At 38.4% G+C, this 15,640-nt stretch overlaps 1 protein-coding gene and 1 pseudogene across 12 annotated transcripts in view; one reads left to right on the top strand and one right to left on the bottom strand.

Moving 5' to 3' along the window:
* PPA2 (inorganic pyrophosphatase 2) overlaps positions 1-15,640 on the top strand; it is a 96,723-nt gene that overhangs the window by 50,182 nt on the left and 30,901 nt on the right. The gene's annotated exons all lie outside the window — the stretch shown is intronic.
* LOC121819794 (small ubiquitin-related modifier 2-like) lies at positions 8,171-15,192 on the bottom strand (annotated as a pseudogene).

Consider the following 15,640-nt stretch of genomic DNA (forward strand, 5'->3'; position numbering starts at 1 on the left):
AGTCTAAATAACATTTGAAAACAAATTCCTTATACTGTTTGGGAGAAAATTGGGCACTTTGGCTCATTAACACTTGAAGAGCACCAAGACTGTTTAATGCCCTGTAATTAGGTTCCAGCCCCTAATGCTCCTAATGGTACCTTAATTTGTAAGAGTTAAAGACTCCTTATGTAGGGCAGCTAGGTTGTTAGTAGAGAACGCCTTGGCTGTTAGAGATAATAGTTCTTGGTTATGAAATAACCAAGTTCAGAGCTTTTTAAGAAGATTGAAATTGTAATCCTAGGGCATATATCATTTCTTTCCTTAAAGCAAGCAGTTCCTATAATGTCAAGCTTCAGATACTCACCAAACAGATGCTTGACCCTCTTCAGAACTGCCAACGATGCCGAAGGACCTCATGTCAGGTAAAGTAATGCCATGAGGAGATATTTTAAGCCTGGATGCTGTGTCAACTTGGAGAGTAATAAAAATTTATTTTCTTTGGTATTAAATGAAAACTGCTATCTATTGTCCTGTAATAAATACTGCCTGTGCAGTGATGTGAAAGTTTTCAAAAATTGATAAACAGAACAATTATATTGATGTAGATACATTCTGGGATGAATAAATCATATGAGTAAGAAGGGAATTATTTAAAAGAGGCAGTTGGGACTTTTTCAAAGGCCAACATTACACTTCTCCTGAAATTATCAGAGTTTATCTTTATTTCATATTTATATAATTTCACCTTACATTTAAAGAAATTTGAAAGTCAAACTATGTAGTTTCTTTTATTTTCTTTCAAAAAAAAAAAGTGTTAGTCACTCAGTTGTGTCCAGCTCTTTGCGATCCCATGGACTGTAACCCACCAGGCTCCTCTGCCCATGGACTTCTGCAGGCGAGAACACTGGAGTGGGTTGCCACCTCCTTCTCCAGGATCTTCCCAGCAGAGGGACTGAATGGGTCTCCTGCATTGCAGGCAGATTCTTTACCTTCTGAGCCACCAGGGAAGCTCATTTTCTTTCAAGGCCAAATCTATTTGACTTAACTTTTCATGTGCTAACTAAATACTTCTAGTGCCCCTTCAATTATTATTTTAAAAATAAGCCAAATTAACTGATATTTGATTTGCTTAATTCCTGGAAAACAAGTTAATCTTGTCATTTAGGGAAAAATAGGGCATATCATAGCGATCTTAGGGGAAACTATTCATGTTAACCTCTGTGACCTGAAAGGATGGAGTTCTGTTTGCTTTCCTGCACATGTACTTGGTGCAGACAGGGGCTGGCATGTCACCATTGTCATCCTCAAAGCTCTAACATTTCTGGAACAGTTACTGTATGTCTAGTAACTGTGCTGCATGCTTCTTTTCAGTATCTGCTTAATGTTTGCCTAAGTTCAGTCAAGATGTGCTAGTGTTCTCTCTCTCTCTTTTTTTTTTTCAAATTAGGAAACTGAGACATTGGTTGTTGGGGGCAGGGGTCAGTTGGCGACTTCTCTAAAGGCTTATGGGAGCCACTGGAATCCAGTTGCGCTCCAGAGCCCATGCTCTTCACCACTGCATCACATCGCCCTTCAGAAAAGTATCTGTGGCCTTGGTTTTCTGGGAGTGCTGACCACTTGCTCTTAAATAATTGAAGCATCAGTGGGATAATTATGATTAGAAGTCTTAGTAAAAAAAGATGGCTCTTTTGATCTTCATTCTTTTGATTTCATTAATAGGTATGGCTTAATAGGGCCTGGGTGGGTAGGGATGGAGTGTGGGAGGAAGTGCTTGAGGAATAGGAACAAATTGAGTAAAATGTACTATAATTAAGAATAGAATTAAATTACTGGGAATCTTTAGCCTCTTTTTGAACCTTGACCTCTCCCAGTGTTTTTTCAGGCTTCAGTTATATTCCTGTGATGTGAGGAGTAGAGGAGACCTTAATTCTAAAACCCTCCCTTGTATGTATTAGTTATCTGACCTTAGAAAGGTCACATAACTTCCTGATGTTTTCTTCATCTCTAACGTTGTGGGGTTGATCCTCTAATCAGTAAATGGTCCCTAGAGTTTTTCTTCTCTAAATTTTGGTTGTTTTAGGAATATTTCAATCCATTATTTTTAGCCAATCGTAAGACCTAAATTATCTTCAGAGTTAGTGCTTAATGAAACACTTACGGGATCATGAGATAGATTTCTTGGGGACATTGGCATGTTTTTAGGTACTTTAGGGAAGCTTTAAGTGGTGGAGATGAAACTTCAGTGAAGGGCTGGCTGACCCAAAGTCTAAGCTTTTAGCCACTGGATTATGTGCTTCCAGTTAAAATTAGGTTAGAAAACCATTTGGATTACTACATACAAGGCACTCGGATGGTTTTAATTTTGTTGGTCATGTAAAATTTCTCATGAAATGACAATGAATATTTATGTTTTGGGAAAGAAATCTACCAAGTCTTTTCTAAGAGAGTTTCTTGATACAGTACAGATGGTCTTCTATGTAGAAATGCTATGATTGGTTTTAACTTATTTTGAAGTGTATTAATTCCCATTTTTTCATGATGTTAGTATATATTTTTAGTACAGACATTGATAAGATACATAGACCAGTGTGGAAAACATGAGAACCTTTGAGAGATCCTGAGTAAGTGTAACAATTAAAACTGTTCTCTGAGCTGGAACCTCTGTTTTTGATGTGGAAAATACAGTGAGTATTACAGGATGCAATTATTATTTCTTACGAATGCTTATGAAATGTCATTAGAAACGTATGTTCTGCTTCCTGTGGACTTTGTTTAGAGGCCGGTCAGGCACATGTTCAGGCCTGTGAAAGCAGCGTCGGCATACTGGAGCAAGAGCTCTGTGTGCTTCTGTCGCTTCCTTTGGTGGCATCTCCTAGAATCGGAGACTCCTTTTCCTTCTTACTCTCTGGGCAGAACTTCAAACATAAGCACATTATCTAGTATCTTCTTTTTTTAAAAAGTAATGTAAGGAGATATGGCATTACATTTAAGTTACTGGTTTTTGTCTAAAAATAGAAACAAAAATCCTCATCTGATTATAATGCTTTCCTCACTTCATGTTGTCGTTTGTGAAAATAATACTAGAGCAACAGCATTTTCCTTTTCTTTTCTCTTCTCTTTTTCATGGAGGTACAGTTAGTTCTCCATATGGGGAAGTGGGTGGGAAGTTAGAGGTGTACATGATATACAGTTTGATAAATCTCCCTGAGTGATTTTATGGATTCTTTCTAGTTGAAAACTGTTCTGTTAATCTATTCTTCATTGCTGGCTAGGTAATCCAGTCTTGGAACTAGAATAATTGATGACGGTCTTGATATATGTTCAGTTAGGAGATGAAATCACCTAACCAAATTTGATGATATTCGTCTCCGCACACATGTCCCTGGCCTCCGTATTTTTCAGAAGTCTCCGTACAGTTTTCCATAGTGACTGCACTGATTACAGTCCTCCCAGCAGTTTACAGTGGCTCCCTTTTCTCTGCACTCTCCCCAACATTTGTTATTCCTTGTCGTTTTGAGAATAGCCATTTTAGCAGGTGTGAGGTGGGATCTCATTGTAGCTTTGATCTGCACTTCCCTGATAGTGATGCTGAACATCTTTTCATGTGCCTGTTGACCATCTGTATGTCTTTGTTCAGATCCTCTGCCCGTTTTTGAATTGGGGTTTTTTGTTGTTGTTGTATTGTTATTGTAACGAGCTCTTGATATATTTTGAATGTTAGTCCATCACCAGATATACAACTAGCAATATCTTCTCCCATTCAAAGGCAGGTTACCTTTTCATTTTAATGATGGTTTCCTTTGCTGCTCAAAACAGCTGTTTAGGTAGATGTAGTCCTATATGTTTATTTCTGCTTTTGTTTTCCTTGCCTTTGGAGTCAGATCCACAAAAACATTATTAAGGCTGACATCAGTGAGGTTGCAGCCTTTGTGTTCTTCTAAGAAGTTTATGGTTTCAGATCTTTAATCGATTTTGAGTTAATTTTTGTATCTATTATATTTAGACCACTCTTTGTTTCACAGGTCGCTGAAACTCTTCATGTGTTTTTGGTCTTTCTTGCTTACTGTTCTCCAGACTTCATAAATTCCGTTGTTCTGTCTTCTACTTGCCTGATTTTTCTGACATATCCAAGTTCTGCTATGAAATTCATCATTTTTCATTTCCGACTATCCATCATTTGTCCTCTTTTTTTGAAAGTTTCATAGTTTTTATTCCTCATCTGAGATTTCCACATGTTCATGCATTGTGAACTTTCATATATTCCTCCCCTGTCCCTGGGATTCTCCAGGCAAGAACACTGGAGTGGGTTGCCATTTCCTTCTCCAATGCAGGAAAGTGAAGAGTGAAAGTGAAGTCGCTCAGTCGTGTCCAACTCTTAGCGACCCCATGGACTGCAGCCTACCAGGCTCCTCCGTCCATGGGATTTTCCAGGCAAGAGTACTGGAGTGGGGTGCCATTTGCCTTCTCCGAATTAAGTAAGAAGTTAGTTACAAATTCATTTGAGGACTGTTCTTTACCATAAGGAAAAATAGTATGTTTATAGAAAAATTTTATGAATATGTTATTTTTAGTGCTTATTTATATTATTCATGTCTATGCCTAAGTGGAAAAAGTGAAAGTTGCTCAGTTGTGTCTGACTCTTTGTGACCCCACGGACTATACAGTCCATGGAATTCTCCAGGCCAGAATACTGGAATGGGTAGTCTTTCCCTTCTGAAGGGGATCTTCCCAACCCAGGGATCGAACCCAGGTCTCCCATATTGCAGGTGGCTTCTTTACCAGCTGAGCCATAAGGGAAGCCCCTAAGTGGAGAGGGGAATGGCAAACTACTTCAGCTTCTTGCCTTGAGAACCCCGTGAACAGTATGAAAAGGCGAAAAGATAGGACACTGAAAGATGAACCCCCAGGTCGGTAGGTATCCAATACGCTACTGGAGAAGAGCAGAGAAATCACTCCAGAAAGAATGAAGAGCCTGAGCCAAAGCGGAAATGATACCCAGGTGTGTATGTATCTATTGGTGAAAGTAAAGTCTGATGCTGTAAAGAACAATTTGTATAGGAATCTGGAGTCTTAGGTCCATGAATCAAGGTAAATTGGAGGTGGTCAAACAGGAGATAGCAAGAGTGAACATTGACGTTTTAGGATCAGTGAACTTAAATGGGCTAATTTAATTCAGATGACCATTATATCTATTACTGTGGGCAAGAATCCCTTAGAAGGAATGGAATAGCCCTCATAAGCAAAGAGTCTGATACCGTGCATGGGTGCTATCTCAAAAATGACAGAGTGACCTCGGTTTGTTTCCAAGACAAATCATTCAGTATCATAGTAATCCAAGGCTGTGCTCCAACCACTAATGCTGAAGAAGCTGAACAGCTCTGTGAAGACCTACAAGACCTTCTAGAATTAATACCAAAAAAAGATGTCCTTTTCATCATAGGGGACTGGAATGGAGAAAAAGGCAAGTTTGGCCTTGGAGTACAAAATGAAGTCAGGCAGAGGATAACAGAGTTTTGCCAAGAGAACACAATGGTCATAGCAGACACCCTCTTCCAACAACGCAAGAGATGACGGTGCACATGGACATCACCAGGTGGTCAATACCAAAATCAGATTGATTATATTCTTTGCAAGCAAATATGGAGACCCTCTATACAGTCAGCAAAAACAAGACTGGGAGCTGACTGTGGGCCAGATCATGAACTCCTTATTGCAAAATTAAGACTTAAACTGAAGAAAGTAGAGAAAACCACTGGGCCATTCAGGTATGACTCAAATCCCTTATGATTATACAGTGGAAGTGACAGATTCAAAGGATTAGATATGATAGAGTGCCAGAAGAACTGTGGGTGGAGGCTCGTAACATCGCACAGGAGGCAGTGACACAAATCATACCCAGGGGGGAAAGTGATTATCTGAGGAGGCATTATAAGTAGCTGAGAAAAGAAGTGAAACGCAAAGGAGAAGAGGAGAGAGATGCCCACATGAATGCAGAGTTACAAAGGATAACAAGAAGAGAGAAGAAAGCCTTCTTTAGTGAACAATGCAAAGAAAGAGGGGAAAACAGTAGAATGGGAAAGACTAGAGATCTCTTCAAGAAAATTAGAGATATCAAGGGAACCTGTCATGCAGAGATGGGCACAATAAAGGACAGAAACTGTATGGACCTAACAAGAAGCAGAAGATATTAAGAAGAGCTGTCAAGAATATACAGAAAAACTGTACAAAAAAGATCTTAATGACCCAGATAATCACGATGGTGTGATCACTCACTTAGAGCCAGACATCCTGGAGTGTGAAGTCAAGTGGGCCGTAGGAAGCATCACCACGAACAAAGCTAGTGGAGGTGATGGAGTACCAGCTGAGCTATTTCAAATCCTGGAAGATGATGCTGTGAAAGTGCTGCACTCAGGATGACAGCAAATTTGGAAAACTCAGCAGTGGCCACAGGACTGGAAAAGGTCAGTTTTCATTCCAATCCCAAAGAAGGACAATCCCAAAGAATGTTCAAACTACCACGCAGTTGCATTCATTTCACATGCTAGCAAGGTAATACTCAAAATCTTTCAAATAGGCTTCAAGAGTACATGAACTGAGAACTTCCAGATGTACAAGCTGGATTTAGAGAAGACAGAAGAACGAGAGATCAAATTGCCAATATTTGTGGGATTATAGAAACAGCTAGGGAATTCCAAAAAAACATCTACTTCTGTTTTCTTGACTATGCTAAAGCCTTTGGCTGTGTGGATCACAACAAACTGGAAAATTCTTAAAGTGATGGGAATACTAGGCCACTTTACCTGCCTCCTGAGAAACTTGTATGCAGGTAAAGAAGCAACAGTTAGAACTGGACATGGAACAACAGACTGATTCCAAATTGGTTGAGAGTACATCAAAGTTGTATATTGTCACTCTGCTTATTTAACTTATATGGAAACTATATCATGTGAAATGCAGGGCTGGATGAAGCTCAAGCTGGAATCAAGATTAAGGTGAAGGTGAAGTCGCTCAGTCATGTCCGACTCTTTGCAACCCCGTGGACTGTAACCTACTAGGCTTCTCCGTCCATGGGATTCTCCAGGCAAGAATACTGGAGTGGATTGCCACTTCCTTCTCCAGGGGATCTTCCCGACCTAGGGATCGAACCCAGGTCTCCCGCATTGGAGGCAGACGCTTTAACCTCTGAGCCACCAGGGAAGCCAGGAGAAATATCAATAACTTCACATATCCAGATGACACCACCCTTATGGCAGAAAGCAAAGAGGAACTGAAGAGCCTCTTGATGAAGGTGAAAGAGGAGAGTGAAAACGCTGCCTTAAAACTCAACATTCAGAAAACTAAGATCATGGCATCCAGTCCCATCACTTCATGGCGTGTAGGTGGGGAAGAAATGGAAACAGTGACAGGCTTTATTTTCTTGGCTCCAAAATCACTGTGGATGGTGACTGTAGCCATGAAATTAAAAGATGCTTGCTCTTGGAAGAAAGGCTATGACAAGTCTAGACAGCCTGTTAAAAAGCAGAGACATCACTTTGCTGACAAAGGTCCGTATAGTCAAAGCCACAGTTTTTCCAGTAGTCATGTACAGATGTGAAAGTTGGACCGTAAAGAAGTGTGAGTGCTGAAAAATTGATGCTTTTGAACTGTCTTGTTGGAGAAGACTCTTGAGGGTCCTTTGGACTGCAAGGAAATCAGACCACTCAATCCTTAAGTAAATCAACCCTGAATACTCTTTGGAAGGACTGATGGTGACGCTGAAGCTCCAGTACTTTGACTATGTGATGTAACGAGTTGACTCATTTTAAAAGACACTGATGCTGGAAAAGATTGAAGGCAGGATGAGAAGGGGACTACAGAGGATGAGATGGTTGGATGACATCACCGAGTCAATGGACATGAGTCTGAACAAACTCTGAAAGATAGTGAAGGACAGGGAAGCATGGCATGCTGCTGTCCATGAGGTCGCAAAGAGTCGAACAAAACTGAACAACTGAACAACAACAACAATGTCTAAGTACGTTGATTTTTCAATAAACTTACTTACATTAAAAGTAAAATAACTATATTAGCAAAAAAGTTAAGTAACTTGTAAAATCATTAATTCATATTTAGTTTTCAGAGATAAAAGCATGTGAAGTTATAGGTTTCCCTCTGAGTATCTTTGGCTGCATCCCATGGTCAAGGTTTTAAGGGATTGCAGGGGTAATAATTAATATTTGTTAAGAATTATTCCATATTTTTAATGTATTATTTATTAAAAATCATCACAAGCTTTATGTCTTTTTCTCCACTTTGTTTTTGAAAAGATGAAGTAATGTATTTTTCCGAAATAACACAAGATATGAGTGCTAGAACTAAAATTTGAACTTAGTACTCTCTGATTCCAAACAGAATGTTTTTCCTGGTTTACCTTATTTCTTCTTGTAAACTTTTTGAATATTCTTACTGTCATTATTTTCTGAATATTCTAAGTGAGAGTTTGGTTTTCTTTTGTACCAAAGTTATTTATTAATAAGTAAGTGTTTGTTTTTGATATTCATTATTTATATTAAAAATTGGGGAGACTGGGTGTTACTCTATTTTGGTAGTCAAGAAAGTTACTTAAATTATTTTAAAATTGTTATTGTAGTTGTTGTTCAGTCACTAAGTCATGTTCAGTTTTTGCAACCCCAGGGACTGCAGCATGCCAAGCTTCCCTGTCCTTCACTATCTCCTGGAGTTTGCTCAAACTCATGTCCATTAATTGGTAATGCCATCCAACCATCGCATCCTCTCTCGCTCCCTTCTCCTTAAATTAATTTTAAATATATAATATTAATTAAAATGTTGTTTAATAATAAATGGATGTGTTGTGGTTTTCTCATGATTAAAGTTTCTTATTTTTTTTGTTTTTGTTAAATAATTACTTTTAAAGTTCATTGTGTCCTCATGGGTTAGATACTCCACTCACACTGTCTCTCTCTCTCATGGTTCATGAGCTGTAGGTATAAAACGAACCTTATCACAATTTTTTACTTCATTTATGTCATCACTATTTGCTTATTTGGCAAAAATAGAGCATTAAAGTATGTTTAAGTCTGAAATCTGGGTAAAATGGAAATCTTGACAAACATATGTATTTAGAAGCTACTCCTGTTATAAGAGAAGGTTTTTTTTTTTATAATAAAGATTAGAAAGAGAGTCAATTATCAAGCCTTTTTTTTTTCCTGAGAGCACAGTTTGTGATATTCAGTTACATTTTAGAAACAAATCAATTGGTTTATACTGAAAAGAAACTTGATAACATATTGAAAGGTATACAATATCCCCAATGAAGGGATAAGATAAAGTCATAAAGATTACTTTTAAAAAGTGAGAAGTATCATGATCCTCTCGTGTCTATAGAAATAAAGTGGTAGGTTTTAACTAAGATATTTTGGCTTAATTTCTTTGCTTTTATAAATTTCTAATTCAGAATTAGTTAAGACAAACCAAATTAAATTGAAAAACTCTGGATTAAAAAAAAATTAACTTAAAGTTTTGTTAGATTGCATCATTATTTCTATTTTGCTTTTTCAGTTCAGTTCAGTCACTCAGTCGTGTCTGACTCTTTGCGACCCCATGAATCGCAGCACGCCAGGCCTCCGTGTCCATCACCAACTCCCGGAGTTCACTCAAACTCACGTCCAACAAGTTGGTGATGCCATCCAGCAATCTCTTTGCCTAGCATTTGATAAATTTATAAAATTTCCAATCAATTTATATAGAACTGTCAGTTCAGTTCAGTTCAGTCACTCAGTCATGTCTAACTTTTTGTGACCCCATGGACTGCAGCATGCCAGGCTTCTCTGTCCATCACCAACTCCTGGAGCCTACTCAAACTCATGTCCATCGCGTCAGTGATGCCATCCAACCATCTCATTCTCTGTTGTCCCCTTCTCCTCCATCAGGGTCTTTTCCAGTGAGTCGGTTCTTCACATCAGGTGGCCAAAATATTGGAGTTTCACCTTCAGCATCAGTCCTTCCTATGAATATTTAGTACTGATTTCCTTTAGGATTGACTGGTTCGCTTTCCTTGCAGTTCAGGGGGCTCTCTAAGAGTCTTCTCCAACACCACAGTTCAAAAGCATCAATCCTTTGGCTCTCAGATTTCTTTATAGTCAGGTTTCACATCCATACAAGACTACTGGAAAAACCATAGCTTTGACTAGACAGATCTTTGCTGGTGAAGTAATGTCTCTGCTTTTTAATATGCTGTCTAGGTTGGTCATAGCTTTTCTTTCAAGGAGCAAGTGTCTTTTAATTTCATGGCTGAAGTCACCATCTGCAGTGATTTTGGAGCCCCCCAAAATAAAGTCTCTCACTGTTTCCATTGTTTGCCCATCTATTTGCCATGAAGTGATTGGACTGGATGCTGTGATCTTAGTTTTCTGAATGTTGAGTTGTAAGCCAACTTTTTCACTCTCCTCTTTCGCTTTCATCAAGAGGCTCTCTAGTTCTTCTTCACTTTCTGCCGTAAGGGTGGTGTAATCATATATTTTTAGTTTTAATATAAAAATTCCATTAGGGAGATTCCATATAATCTTTGTTAATTAAACTTTCAAATTTGGAAACAGCTCGTTTATAGTGTAAATCATGGCTATACACTATTAGTCAGAACTTAAGACACCTATTATGAAAATTTTTAAAAACAGGGTGGTACCTATTTAGGTGACTGCTTTTAGCTGTATTATAATTTGAATTGCTATTTAATGTTACAGACTAGTCCATTTTAGCTCTTTGATTCTTTAAATACTATGTAAGTCTGATTTTTACTGGGTTTTGTTATTTTTTGTTTTTTCTTAGTTCTGCTTTCTAAAATTAATCCAAAACTGATGATTTGTCACCACCTTCCTACAGTTACAATTATCAAAGCCCTCCCTCATCATATTTCTCCTGGATGCACACTCAGTAGCCTCATGTTGGGTCTCCTGCTTCCCCTTCTTCCTCTCCACAATCTTTTCCCTAAAAGACAATTAGAATTCTTCCTGAAAACACATACTCCTCTGCCCAGAATCCTGTATGGTGTCTCATCCCAAAGTCAGGTCTGCAGCGTGACTCCTGGAGTCCTACGCTACTGCTTCTCTCATCTCACCTCCTAACACTCTAAACTCTGCTCCCAATACAGGGCTTTCTTACTGTCTTAAGCATTCAGTGCACACTCATACCTCAGAGTATTGGTACCTAGTCTTCCTCCCAGGACTCCTTTTCTGCATGTTTGAATGAGTTACTCCCACACTTCATCTAAGAATGTACTAAAATACTTTTTGTTAGAAGCTGTCCTTGACCTCTCATATCTAAAATCCTCTCCCCACCTCATTTGTAGAGTGACTGACATACATAATTGTAGATTTTTACATCTTTGTCTCATCTTTAACTTACCCAGGCCTACTTTGACAGCAGATGTTTTTAACAGTCTCTTTTATTGATTTCCTTCAAAAATATTCACAGTAATTTTATAGAAACAAAATCTCATTTTTGTACTGATAAAGTCACTGCCTTATATAACATTTTATTAAATTTCATAATTGTAACACTAGACATCATTGGCATAAATATTTGGAAATGAATACACCTGATGCTTGGCAAAGCTAAACTTTAACTCGTGGGAGCAAAGTGCAGGCTTCATTCTAGGGCTGTCTGCTAGACTCAGCAGACAGACTACTGTCAACATCAGGCAGAATGTGCTTCAGAAGTAGAGAGTCTTTGTTAATCGTCCAGGGAATTGATTGAGTAGATCTCAGTTAAAAGAGGTTGATTTGTAGTTAAAAAGAGAACCGAAATAAGCTTAGCTTGATTATATAAAGTAGCACTTCTAGAGTATTCTTTTATTTTTGGATTAGTTCATCTTGAAAATAAATTATATAATTATTTATAGTAGAAACTTTCATATAAAAGTAATTCCAAGAGTGGAGGTAGATGACCACTAGAGAATTGCTGCTTTTCTTACCATGCACATATATTTTTTAAATTTCTGAAGGTCGCAAATAGTGATGGTTGTGCAACACCGGGGATGTACTTAATGCCACGGAAACAAACACTCAAAAATGGTAGATTTTATGTTGTGGACATTTTACCATAATAAAACCAAAATAAAAATACATCTATACTTAAAGATAATATAAATAAACCTGTGACATATTATTAATGTGCAATATAGAAGAAAAGCTAGGATTCATGGAATTAGAAGACTTGTATAATACTAGCACCATGAATGAGTTGAAAGCATTTTACCCAGATTTTACATTTTCTTAGCTATAGTTTTCTTACTTTAATGCAAATTTACTTACTCTTCATAACTCTCAGGAGTTTTATGAGGAATAAATGAGGTTATTTATATAAAAATCTTTAAGGAACTGTAAATCAGTTTATAGACTTAGGTGGAATTTTTCATATTTTTGAAAGAGTAATTCATTGAACTGACTTAGTATTGTATGTAAAGTCTTGGCTGGAGGCATTTGCTATTGAGGTTTTAAAATGTTTAAATTACTTATTTTAAATGTTTTGGGTTTTTTTTAAAAATGCAGCTGTTTTTGCTCCAGGGTATAATTAATTGATGGAAAAGTTTGACTTATATTTGGAGAGTTATACTTCTTATTGGCATTATTAAATGTTCAGGTTTTTTGTTATTGATGTCACTTCTTAACAGATCCCCTTTATAACTTCTGAAGGGAAAGCCTTGCAAACTGAGGTAGATACTGAACAGCTTAGCTTAAAAAGCAGTTATAAAAAAAAAGGTTTATGCAGTGGGACAAAAAATGGCAGATTGGGCAAGGCATAATGATACCGTGAGTCAGATTTGTGTGTATGTGTGTGTGTTAGTCGCTCAGTCACGTCCGACTCTTTGCAACCCCATGGGCTGTAGCCCACCAGGCTCCTTTGTCCATGGGATTCTCCAGGCAAGAATAAGTAATAGAAAATTATTCATTTTGGACATTGATTAAAGTGCATTTCTGGTTGCTCACCTTCCATAGACTAAAAGATATTTTTTTCCTGTTAGTAAGAAAACAGTGATTTGGAGGAGCTCAGTTAATTTATAGAGATTTTTCTGGTTTTTTTTTGCAAAAATAGAGATAGAATGTAGGAAAATGGTCAATACAAACTCACTTTGGCCGGAACTTTTTTGTAAGGAAAAGGGAAAAAAATCAGAATTTAATTAGGTGAAACCTATTGAATGTTCTATTGGGGGCATAACAAAGAACTCTGTGACCTAGTATACAGTGTACAATACTAAAACAATGTGATCTTAATCTTTGGAATTCATTGTTTTAAACATCTTCTGTCAATTAATATGTACTCATTCTGATTAATAGAGCTGGTGTAGTCTGTGTTCAGTTTCAAGGAATTCTTTTTCCTCTTAGTTGTATCATTTCTTCAGTTTGCTTCAGAATTATTTTTGATAATGTGGCCCATTGACATATTTTAAAATTTTAAATTTGAGTGCACAATACTCAGTCATTTGCCATAGTCTCTGCCATTCCTGTGGTTTCTGCCTTACTACACTTATTTCACTTACGTGAAACATCTGGCCTTTAGAGACATGTCACTCTTGCTCAATTTTTACATAAAGGCACAAGGCAAGCATAAAAAGGAAAAGGATAATTTCTGTCTGTTCAACCCATACCTTTTCCCATCATGCCGAGTGAGTGGGGATTCCCACAAGGCTTGGATGAGCAGATCTGAAACTGAGTGATTGTTAAATTATCCCTATGCATGGTGTCATCTTCTAGTTTTAGTTATAGCTTTCTAATTTTTCAAGTGCTATTAGTGTGTCATTTGCCATAACATATTGTGAATAAAGGACTATGCTGAATTTCTGTTGAGCCACAGTCTAATGGAGGTAAAGGCTTCCAGTTTTATCTAGATATTTCTCATACTTTTTTTCCCAAGGCATGCAAGAATTTTTATGCTGTTCTTTTTTTGTTGAACAAAGCAAAATAAATTAGTGGAATATAAAGATAAGAGCTGATGAGCATGCCGCTAATGGAGAAAAAGGGGTCTTTTCACAGAGTTGGGTTTTTTCCCCATCCCATCTACATTGGATGTCAATCAAAACATACCATTGGCCATTCAGTTTTTTTAAAAATGCAGTATGCTTGTGCACATCACCTACATACACCAGTTGCTTCATGTACAATAAAGGAATGGGGAAGGGGGAAATGAAAGAATAGAGAAACTATATTATAGTAGTCAGAATGTGTTGGAACCAAATTATAGTTTTCTAGTTGAAAATGTCTTCTTGATCTGGGGGAACAGAATTCTGAAGTAAAGTGTGAAAGTGAAAGTCACTTGCTCAGTCCTGTCTGACTCTGTGAACCGATGGACTATACAGTCCATGGAATTCTCCAGGCCAGAATACTGGAGTGGGTAGCCTTTCCCTTCTCCAGGAGATATTCCCAACCCAGGGATCGAACCCAGGTCTCCTGCATTGCAGGCAGATTCTTTACCAGCTGAGCTGCTGCTGCCGCTTCAGTCGTGTCCGACTCTGTGCGACCCCATGGACGGCAGCCCACCAGGCTCCCCCGTCCCTGGGATTCTCCAGGCAAGAACACTGGAGTGGGTTGCCATTTCCTTCTCCAATGCGTGAAAGTGAAAAGTGAAAGGGAAGTCACTCAGTTGTGTCCGACTCGTAGCGACCCCATGGACTGCAGCCTACCAGGCTCCTCTGTCCATGGGATTTTCCAGGCAAGAGTACTGGAGTGGGGTGCCCCGCTACCAGGAGTAAAGTATAAAGTTCCCTTTTTAGCTGACACCTCCTGTCTGCTGCTGAAATACATTAATGGTATCTGCATCTTCCAACTGTGCAGGTATGTCTGTCTCCTTGATCTGATGCCCATCAAACTGGGATCTGATCTGTCTCTTTGACAAACCCTGTTCACAATAGGCTTTCATTAGTTTACTAAGTGGTGTATGCCTCTTAATTTTAAACTGCACCACAGAACCAACCTGCCCCACCAATTTCAAATTAATATGATCATTGTTCTCAGTCTTGACTCATGCTTGGGGTTTTTCGTCCGCGATGGCAAGCACCGGGAGCATCCTCAGCCCCGCCTCACAGGAGAGGTACCAGGTCCGCACGGAACAAGCACACAGGCAGCACGAGGAACTGCAGAAGGAGGCGGCAGCGCTGGAGGAGGGAGAGGGCTTGTGCCTCTCAGGCTTTTTGAACTGATACCTTTGGGAATGACACATTTCTTGGGGGCCTCTTTTGCTGGAGGAGGGTCTATTACTAATGCAGTAATGTTTCCAATTATATTAATATTTTAATGAATGTCCTCAAAATGGAATGCTTAAGGTGTTTACATGGTAATAGCACTTGAAGATAAACCCTATAAACCATTATTAATTTGAAATGAAAAACTCTGAACCATTCGTGTATCATTCTATTTAAAATTGCCCTGACCACATTCTCTTTCTCACTCTGATTTATTTTTCTTCATCAGACTTTTCACCCCTTAATTTTTGTATTTGTTTCTTTATTTGTTGTCTATCTCTTACTTCTGTGTAATCTTGTGGGCAGGGACTTGTTTCTGATTACTGTTCTGTTTCGTGGTTTACAACAGTGTCTGATATAGAATGAGAAGCTTACTAAGTACTGGGTGCGGGGGTCCACGCAGCCCTCTCATGCAGCTGCCGTGTC

The sequence above is a fragment of the Ovis aries genome, chromosome 6 (assembly GCF_016772045.2).
Source record: "Ovis aries strain OAR_USU_Benz2616 breed Rambouillet chromosome 6, ARS-UI_Ramb_v3.0, whole genome shotgun sequence".
Classification (NCBI taxonomy): Eukaryota; Metazoa; Chordata; class Mammalia; order Artiodactyla; family Bovidae; genus Ovis; species Ovis aries.